This window comes from Pteropus medius, unplaced genomic scaffold, assembly GCF_902729225.1.
Source record: "Pteropus medius unplaced genomic scaffold, Ma_sr-lr_union100, whole genome shotgun sequence".
In the NCBI taxonomy this organism is placed as follows: Eukaryota; Metazoa; Chordata; class Mammalia; order Chiroptera; family Pteropodidae; genus Pteropus; species Pteropus medius.
Window position 1 is genome coordinate 19434406 of NW_024355205.1, and position 7714 is coordinate 19442119.

The window sequence follows — 7714 nt, forward strand, 5'->3', positions numbered from 1 at the left end:
AAAAGATTAAAATAAAAAGGAATTTAATGGCTACATACTACATAATTCCATTTATATGATAATCTAGAAAAAGTAAACTCACAGAGATAGAAAACAGATCACTAGCTGCCAGGAGCCAGGGGAAACGGGAGGAAATGTTTGGGGCGATGAAACTGTTCTATGCTTTCCTTGTGGAAGAATTAACATGATAGGATGCATCTGTCAAAATACATAGGATTGCACACAAAATATCATGAAATTTATAGTATGTAAGTGTAAAAAAGTGAATGTGAAGGAGATATTAGGAATAAAATTAATTTGTAAAACCAACAAATAATAAACGCAAGGAAAAAACATTGAACATAAATATGATAAAATTTCCCATAGAAGAAAACTTAGAGCAAGGGAATGGAACAATTACAAAAAGCTGTAATTCAAGATGTCCCTGAAATTAAAAATGAAAGATTTGAAACTAGATGTTGATAAGATATATGAAAATACCAAGGGAGAATCAAACCAGAATGACCAACACTGAAACATAGTTTAGTAAAATTATTAGCCTGCAAAGAAAAAAATAAGAATGCTTTGTACGTAAAGGACAAAGATCAAATAACTTATAAGAGAAAGAATCAAATTGTCTTCAGTTATTTTATAGTAATTTTTAGGATAAAAGGGAAATACATATATACACACATATATGTGTACATATATATATTAATTTTATATCCAGTTGAAATGAATTTCAAATAGGTGGGCTGAAGAAAAACTACCTCAATTTCCAAGAACTCAAGATATATCATCCTCATGAATTCTTCCTTTAGAATGTTAATGTAAAAACATCAAATAGCACTGAGAAAGCATAAAAAAGCCAAATACAGGAGAGACATCAACATAAAAATGGATTATTAAATACATATTTACACGTGAAACTAAGAACAAGTGAGGACTCCGAGGGAGTACAGCATGCAATGTTTACATGCTTCGAAATGTAGCTATAGTACAACTGTTTTTAAAAAATAGCAATGAGTTGTTTTAATATCCTCATTTATTTCTAAATATCGTTAACAAATAATAGAAACCGGGGTTCCTTAAATAAATGGATTATTCCTGGACTGGGGCAGGATAAATACAAGATGAGCCTGGAGCTTCTTGTAGTGCCAGAAATAAGTGCTTAACAATAAAAAGGATATAGAGGTATGTCAAATGGACTCAAGAGCCAACTTGAAAGAGCTGCCAAAGACCAAAGCTGGAAAAATTTGAGTGCCAAAATCAATAACATAGTACTAGCTTATAACCCCAAATATAGAACAAATATAACATGCATCTCTAATGATACAAGACAATAATTGAATAAATAAACAAATGGGAAAGAAGAGACAAACCTTCCTCAGAAGAATTCCAAATAATTTATGTAGATCTTGCCCTGAAGGAGGTAGAGTTTAATTCTCTCTGTTCCTTGAGTGTGGCTATCTCTATTTAATGACTTCTTTCAAAGGATAGAGTATGGAAAGATGAAGGAAAAAGTAATATTACAGTGGAGCCATCCGACAAAAACTACTTTGGCCAAATAAATAAGGTTAACATCATCAGTTATGAGTTATGATGATAGCATTGTATCCATGGATATGATGACATTCGCCTCTGTACTCTTCCTTCCAAAGTCTATAATCCAGACTGATTATGAGAAAACATAGAACATATCCAAACTGAGGGACATTCTACAAAATATTTAACTAGTGCTCCTCAAACCTGTCAAGACCATGAAGAAACAAAAACTGAGAAACCAGCACAGACAAGAAGAGACTGAACAGACATGACAACCAAAGGTAATATGGTATCCTGGATTAGATCCAGGAATAGAAAAAGAAACTTACTAGAAAATAAAAACGGTCAAATCTAAATAAAGGCTGGAGTTTAGTTAGTAGTAATATACTAATGTGGTTTCTTAGTTTTTATAAGTGTATTACGGTTATGTAAGATGTTAATAATAGGAGAAACAGAGAGTTGTACAGGGTTTCTCTGCACTAACTTTGTAATTTTCCTGAAAACATAAAAGTATTTCAAAGTAAAAGTTTACTTAAAAAATTGGAAGCAAATAGGAAGAGCACATAGAAAAAAAATTTTAAACATTTCAATCACTACATTGTTGGTAGTAGCATATTATTCTGAAAATCATTTCTGTGCAATGTAGGATAAAGCAGATGAGCAATTATATAATAATTCTGTCATTTCCAGTGTACATGACAACCAGGGATGTCAGGGTGAAGAAAAGGAGACACAGATGTAAGGTGGAAATGCTGATAAATCACCCTACAGTCTCGGTTTGGATTAGAAATATCAGTGTATACTCATGAATACTTTTACCCAAGAAATAATATTATTGGTGACATAGGCATCACCTCCTATTTACAATTTCAATGGAAATGTTTCAGTTGTTCATTATTGATAATAATCTTTCCTGTTGTGTTTGGTCATCTAGCCTTTACTGTGTTAACAAATTTTCACTTGTTATTTTTCTTAGATTTATATAAATTAGGACCAGCTACTAATTTTATCATGCCTTTTTGAAATCTCTTGATTTGCTCATTTGGTTCTCTGTGAATTTTTTGATGTAATAAATTATGTGGATGTATATTCTGGTACTGAGTCACTGCATGCCTGAAAGAAAACCGGTTTGGTCAAATTGTATCATTCTTTTGCTACACTGTCAGATTGCAGACTTTAAAAAAAAAACAAAAAAAAAACTGGGAGATATTTTTATTGTTTTTCTATCATTTGGAATGATTTCAATAACATTGTTATTAACCAGTTTTAGGAAAAAACTCATGTTACTATGATATAACTCATGCTGGCATAAATCCGTCTGTTATTGGTATCCTTTCTAATGATGCTTTTCAACTAATTTTCCAATTTTTCCATCTTTACAAATTGAGGGATGTTCATTTTTTTAACCTATATATGTCTAGATTTTTAAATATTTTGCCCTGATTGGCATGTAGCAGTCACTTGTAATTATTTTAATATTTCCTATGCCCTTTTTCATTCCCAATATTGTATTTTTTATTCTATCTATAAATCTGGAAGGGGGGTGTCTTATTGGTCGTAAAATATTATCAGCTTTTATTTATCCATCATTCTTTTTTCATAACTGGCAAGGTATAAGCCACATTTTAATCTTAGGAAAACATTCTTACAGATATTTACTTCAATGTGTATCTAAAATATTATATTACATATTTATTTTATTATGTCTTTTTATATATTATATATTTTATATGACATATATGCTATATATAATATATATCATACACACATATATATCCAAATATATATACATTCATAAAATTACTACGACACCAGTAATTTGGCTAAATATTTTCCTTTAAACTCTATGGAAATACTTTACATATTTCATGATAGATAAATACACAAATATTCACATTAATAGAAGAAGGTAGAATGATGAATAGTCTGAAAGGCGATGGGATATAAAATCATATATATTTGACCGTGCTGTGCATGCCACACTTTGTGACAAGTATTATGAAAAAACTAGTAGGAAAGACTATACCGACCAATGCCTTTCGAAGTGGTGCAGTGCTCAGCACCTGGGTCTGAGGACTGCCTTATCGGGTCCAAGCTGGGGTAAAATTAGTGAGCAGAATGTGGTTTTAGATGAAACAAAACAATCAAGCAAAAAATACAGTCATACAATTGAAAGCAAGTTTTCTCACTGAGTTTAGTTAAAATCAGAAGATACAGCACACTGAACAGTAGTTAGCGTGAATGCTTCAGATTCATAGACTCGAATATAGCAAAATGCTGCCCTCCATATAATTACCATGGTAGCCTGAAAAAGAGACAGTTCAGTAGCTTTGCTGTGCAGTCACACAGGCCACCATTGCCACTTTGAGAACCGTTCCCAGGCCTCTGTAGGGAGCAGAAGTTGGGCAAGCTCAGAGGAGGTGGGACTCAGGCCAGGCCTGACCACCTGCCCGCAGGGGGAGCCTCCAGCAGTAGCCGATGGCGCCCCAGGAGCGTTGACTTCTGCCACTGCAAGCAAATCTAGGTTGTGAGGGTGATTTCTGGTGCAAGTGAAAGAACTTTCAGTGATGATATTGGTTTATTTCTATATTTTTTCATGCTTCTTTATATACGTTTGCATATATGTGTATATATAAATATACAAATTTTACATTTAAATTAAAATGTCGTGAACATATTTGCCTATTGCAAGGTAGACCCAGCCACCTCCTTGATTTTCGGATCTGCTCATGCTGCTTTACTTCAGTGACCAGAACAAAAGTGAAGAAAGGAGAGAGGACTTCCTGCTGGGGACGATGTCAAACAAAGTTGTATCCAGATAATCTTCCTACAGTAAGGTTGGTGATTGCTTCTCGTGAAGAGGCTCGGAGCGCGCTTCTCCAAACCGCTCTGTCCATAGTGTCATTAATCGATCACTAAGGCACATACTAGAAGAAATTGTTCTGGTGACTGATGTCGACAACAGACTTTTTGGAGAGAACTCTAGAGAGTCACATGAAAAATTAAAAGTCCTAGTTCATGCGATCCAAATGGAATAACGTTCTGCCTTGATCATAGCTAAATTAAAAAGGAGCTATTGCGTCTAAAAGGCAAGCGACCATCTTCATGGTGTGAGTGTACAGTGGGATGGGCGGAGCCTCCCTGAATCAAGATCGAACATGATAGAACAGTGGTGTCTTATTATTAAAGTGATTATCAAGGATCCTTGAGTGCGTGGCAGGCTATTAAATGACCGATTATGTATTCAACTGGAAGCTTGATTCTTGCTGATATCCTATTCCCCAAAGAGGAGTGGAGTGAAAGAAAGTTGACAGGTGTCTAGAATTTCTTCTGTGTCATTTCCCTAGGTGTTACAAAAGTAGATTATGGAGATATCTCAACAAGACACTGTCTAAGACACAAACTGCAGTGCAAACCTTTCTCTTGGTACCTAGAGAATATTTACCCTGATTCTCAAGTTCTGCATCCCTATTTCTTTTTGAGAGAGACACGAAATATGGAAAAAAAAATTAATATCAGGATAACATAACTATAAAAGAGAAAGAAAAGTATGGAACTTTTAGCCATCATGCTTATGGGATGTAATCAGGTCTTCTTTACTACCGCCAATAACGAAATTAGAACAGAATACTTTTGGTTGGATGTTCCCATACTTAATGGCTTGATGACAATGCTCAAATCCACCACATAAAAGGCAACCAACTTTGGGAGCATAGCCCAGTAAAACGAACCTGGTAGCAAGTGAACCGTCACCAGTACCTGGATAAAGTCCCGGAACAGAAGAGCCAGGTGCCTGGTGCTAGACACTGCAATGGAAGCCTGTCCAGCAGCGGCTCCTTTGAAATGTCCCTCTTCCAGAAATGTTTTGAAAGCAAATTAACTAAATAAATAAATGAAGGTAGGCTAGGCTACTTTAGCATACATTTCTGTCACAGTTTCAAGTTGCCAAAGAAAAAAAAGTGCTTGCCTGGTTAGAAGGATGTGAGGTTTTTCAAGAATTAAAACTTAAACTCTTCCATCTTTTCTCTAGCTGTGTGCTAACCTTCCTACCCAAGGATGTGAAACTATATGCTAGTGAGACTGCACACTAATGCTCACAAGATCGAAAGAGTTATTCATCAAGAATCACTGTGAAGAATGTTGACAGTGAGACAATTAACAAATGTCTTTTTGGGAGAGCTGTACCTTTTATGGTTTGCTTGCACATCAGTTATTTCTGCTGAACGTGCTGTTAAAATGAAAAGATTTCCGAGAGGTTTTTTTTTCCCTCCTGATTAGAACTGGTAGCCAGTGTCCTAAATGATGAAAAAGAACAGGAACCCAAATCAGTATCACGAAAAATACATTTTTACAACTTAAAAAATATTTTAAAAGAGTTTAAAAAACATTCAGTCAGAACTATAAAAATATCATTTGTCATAGTATCAAATTTCTATATAGAATTTATAAACCTCAATGGGAAAAAAGTGATTCCAATGCCATTCATATTGTTTTCATTTGTGATAATTACAGATGCTTTTTTAATCTTTTGGGTACTGAAATTGAGCTGAAGAAAAATAGCTCTTTATACATAGTTAATTTCTTTCTACATTGAAAAAAAAAGTATGTGGTTTATGGACTGCCTTCTGAAAAAAAGATAGATTTGCCGTAATGTCTGGTCTCAAATGAACAAGTTAGATATCAGCTGCTCGTAGGTCAACTGGCTTATAGATTTTCACTCCACCCACCCCACTCACAGGTATATACACACATTTCTTGCTACGTCTTTAACTTCTTAACTCGATTCATCTGATTTTGCTTAATTCCCAGGATTCATACTAATGTACTACACTCATTTTCAGAACAAGGAATATTCAGTTTTAGTTTACGATTCCACTCAACAATGGCTTGGAAAAGTGATTTATTATTTTGGTATTTCTAGATGATCTATTTGCAGATGTTTTTAAAAAAACTTTTTTACTTCATACTCAGATAGGCTCCATTGTTGAGCACATATTTAGATTAGATTGAAATACAATTAATTATAAGGTTGATCTGTTGCCTTTCCAAAAACAAAATTTGACTAAAAATATGAAAAAAAAAAAAAAGCCTTCCAAAAGGTATCTAAATCCCAATTCCTATGAATGTTATCTTATATGGGGATAAAAAAGGGAGTTTCACCACCCTTAAAAATCTCTACCTTCTCTCCCCAAATTCCTGACAACCGATGATATTCTTCATGTCTCCATAGTTTTGCCTTTTCCAGGAGGTCATATAGTTGGTTTCATACAGTATGCATCCAAACAAGCTGTGTTCACTTTGGAATATGACTTAAAACTGATCTATGTGTTTTCATGGTTGAATAGCTCATGTATTTTTATCTGTGAATAATATTCCATTGTATGGATACGCCACTGTTTTTTCATTCATTCACCTCTTGAAAAACATCTTGATTGCTTCCAGTTTTGACATAAGCTTCCACTCAACTGGGACATACCCAGAAGTGCAATTGCTGGATCACGTGGCTTTTGGATGTTGAACCAACCTTGTCTACGGCCATGCTACCCTGAAAAAGCCCAATCCCGTCTGATCTCAAAAGCTAAGCAGGGTCGGACCTGGTTAGTACTTGGATGGGAGACCACCTTGGAAGACCAGGTGCTGTAGGGATTGTAAGCTGACAAGGTCCTTGCAATCTGTGAGGTCCACCAAGGGTTGCCTCCCCTAAAAAATATAAATGAATGAATGAATGAATGAATGTTGAACCTGCCTTACATACCTGGAATAGATCTCATTTGGTCATGGCGAATAACTATTTTTATACATGGTTGGGTTTAATTTGCCAATATTTTTTGAGGACTATTGCATCTATGTTGATAGAACATAATTGGTCTGTAATTTCCCTTCCTGTATTGTTTTTATCGTGTTTTGCTATGACAGTAATACTGGCCTCATAGTATGAGTAAGGAAGTGTTTCTTCTACTTCTGTTTTTTTTTATAAGAGATTGTAAAGATTTGATATTATTTTTTATTAAATATTTGGTAGAATTCACAAAGAAATCATTCTGAGCTCGGTGCTTTTTTTCAGCAGTTTATTAATTTTCGATTCTGTGTCAGATAGATATAGGCACATTCAAGTTACCTTTTTCCACAGTTTAAGTTTTGGTAGATTGTGTCTATCAAGGAATTGGTCCATTTCATTTAAGTCATTGAA

The 7714-nt window shown here is 34.5% G+C and overlaps 1 pseudogene; it reads left to right on the plus strand.

Annotated features, from left to right (window-relative positions):
- The first annotated feature begins 7051 nt into the window (after nucleotides 1–7051).
- Nucleotides 7052–7170, plus strand: LOC120599019 (uncharacterized; annotated as a pseudogene).
- The last annotated feature ends 544 nt before the right edge of the window (nucleotides 7171–7714 follow it).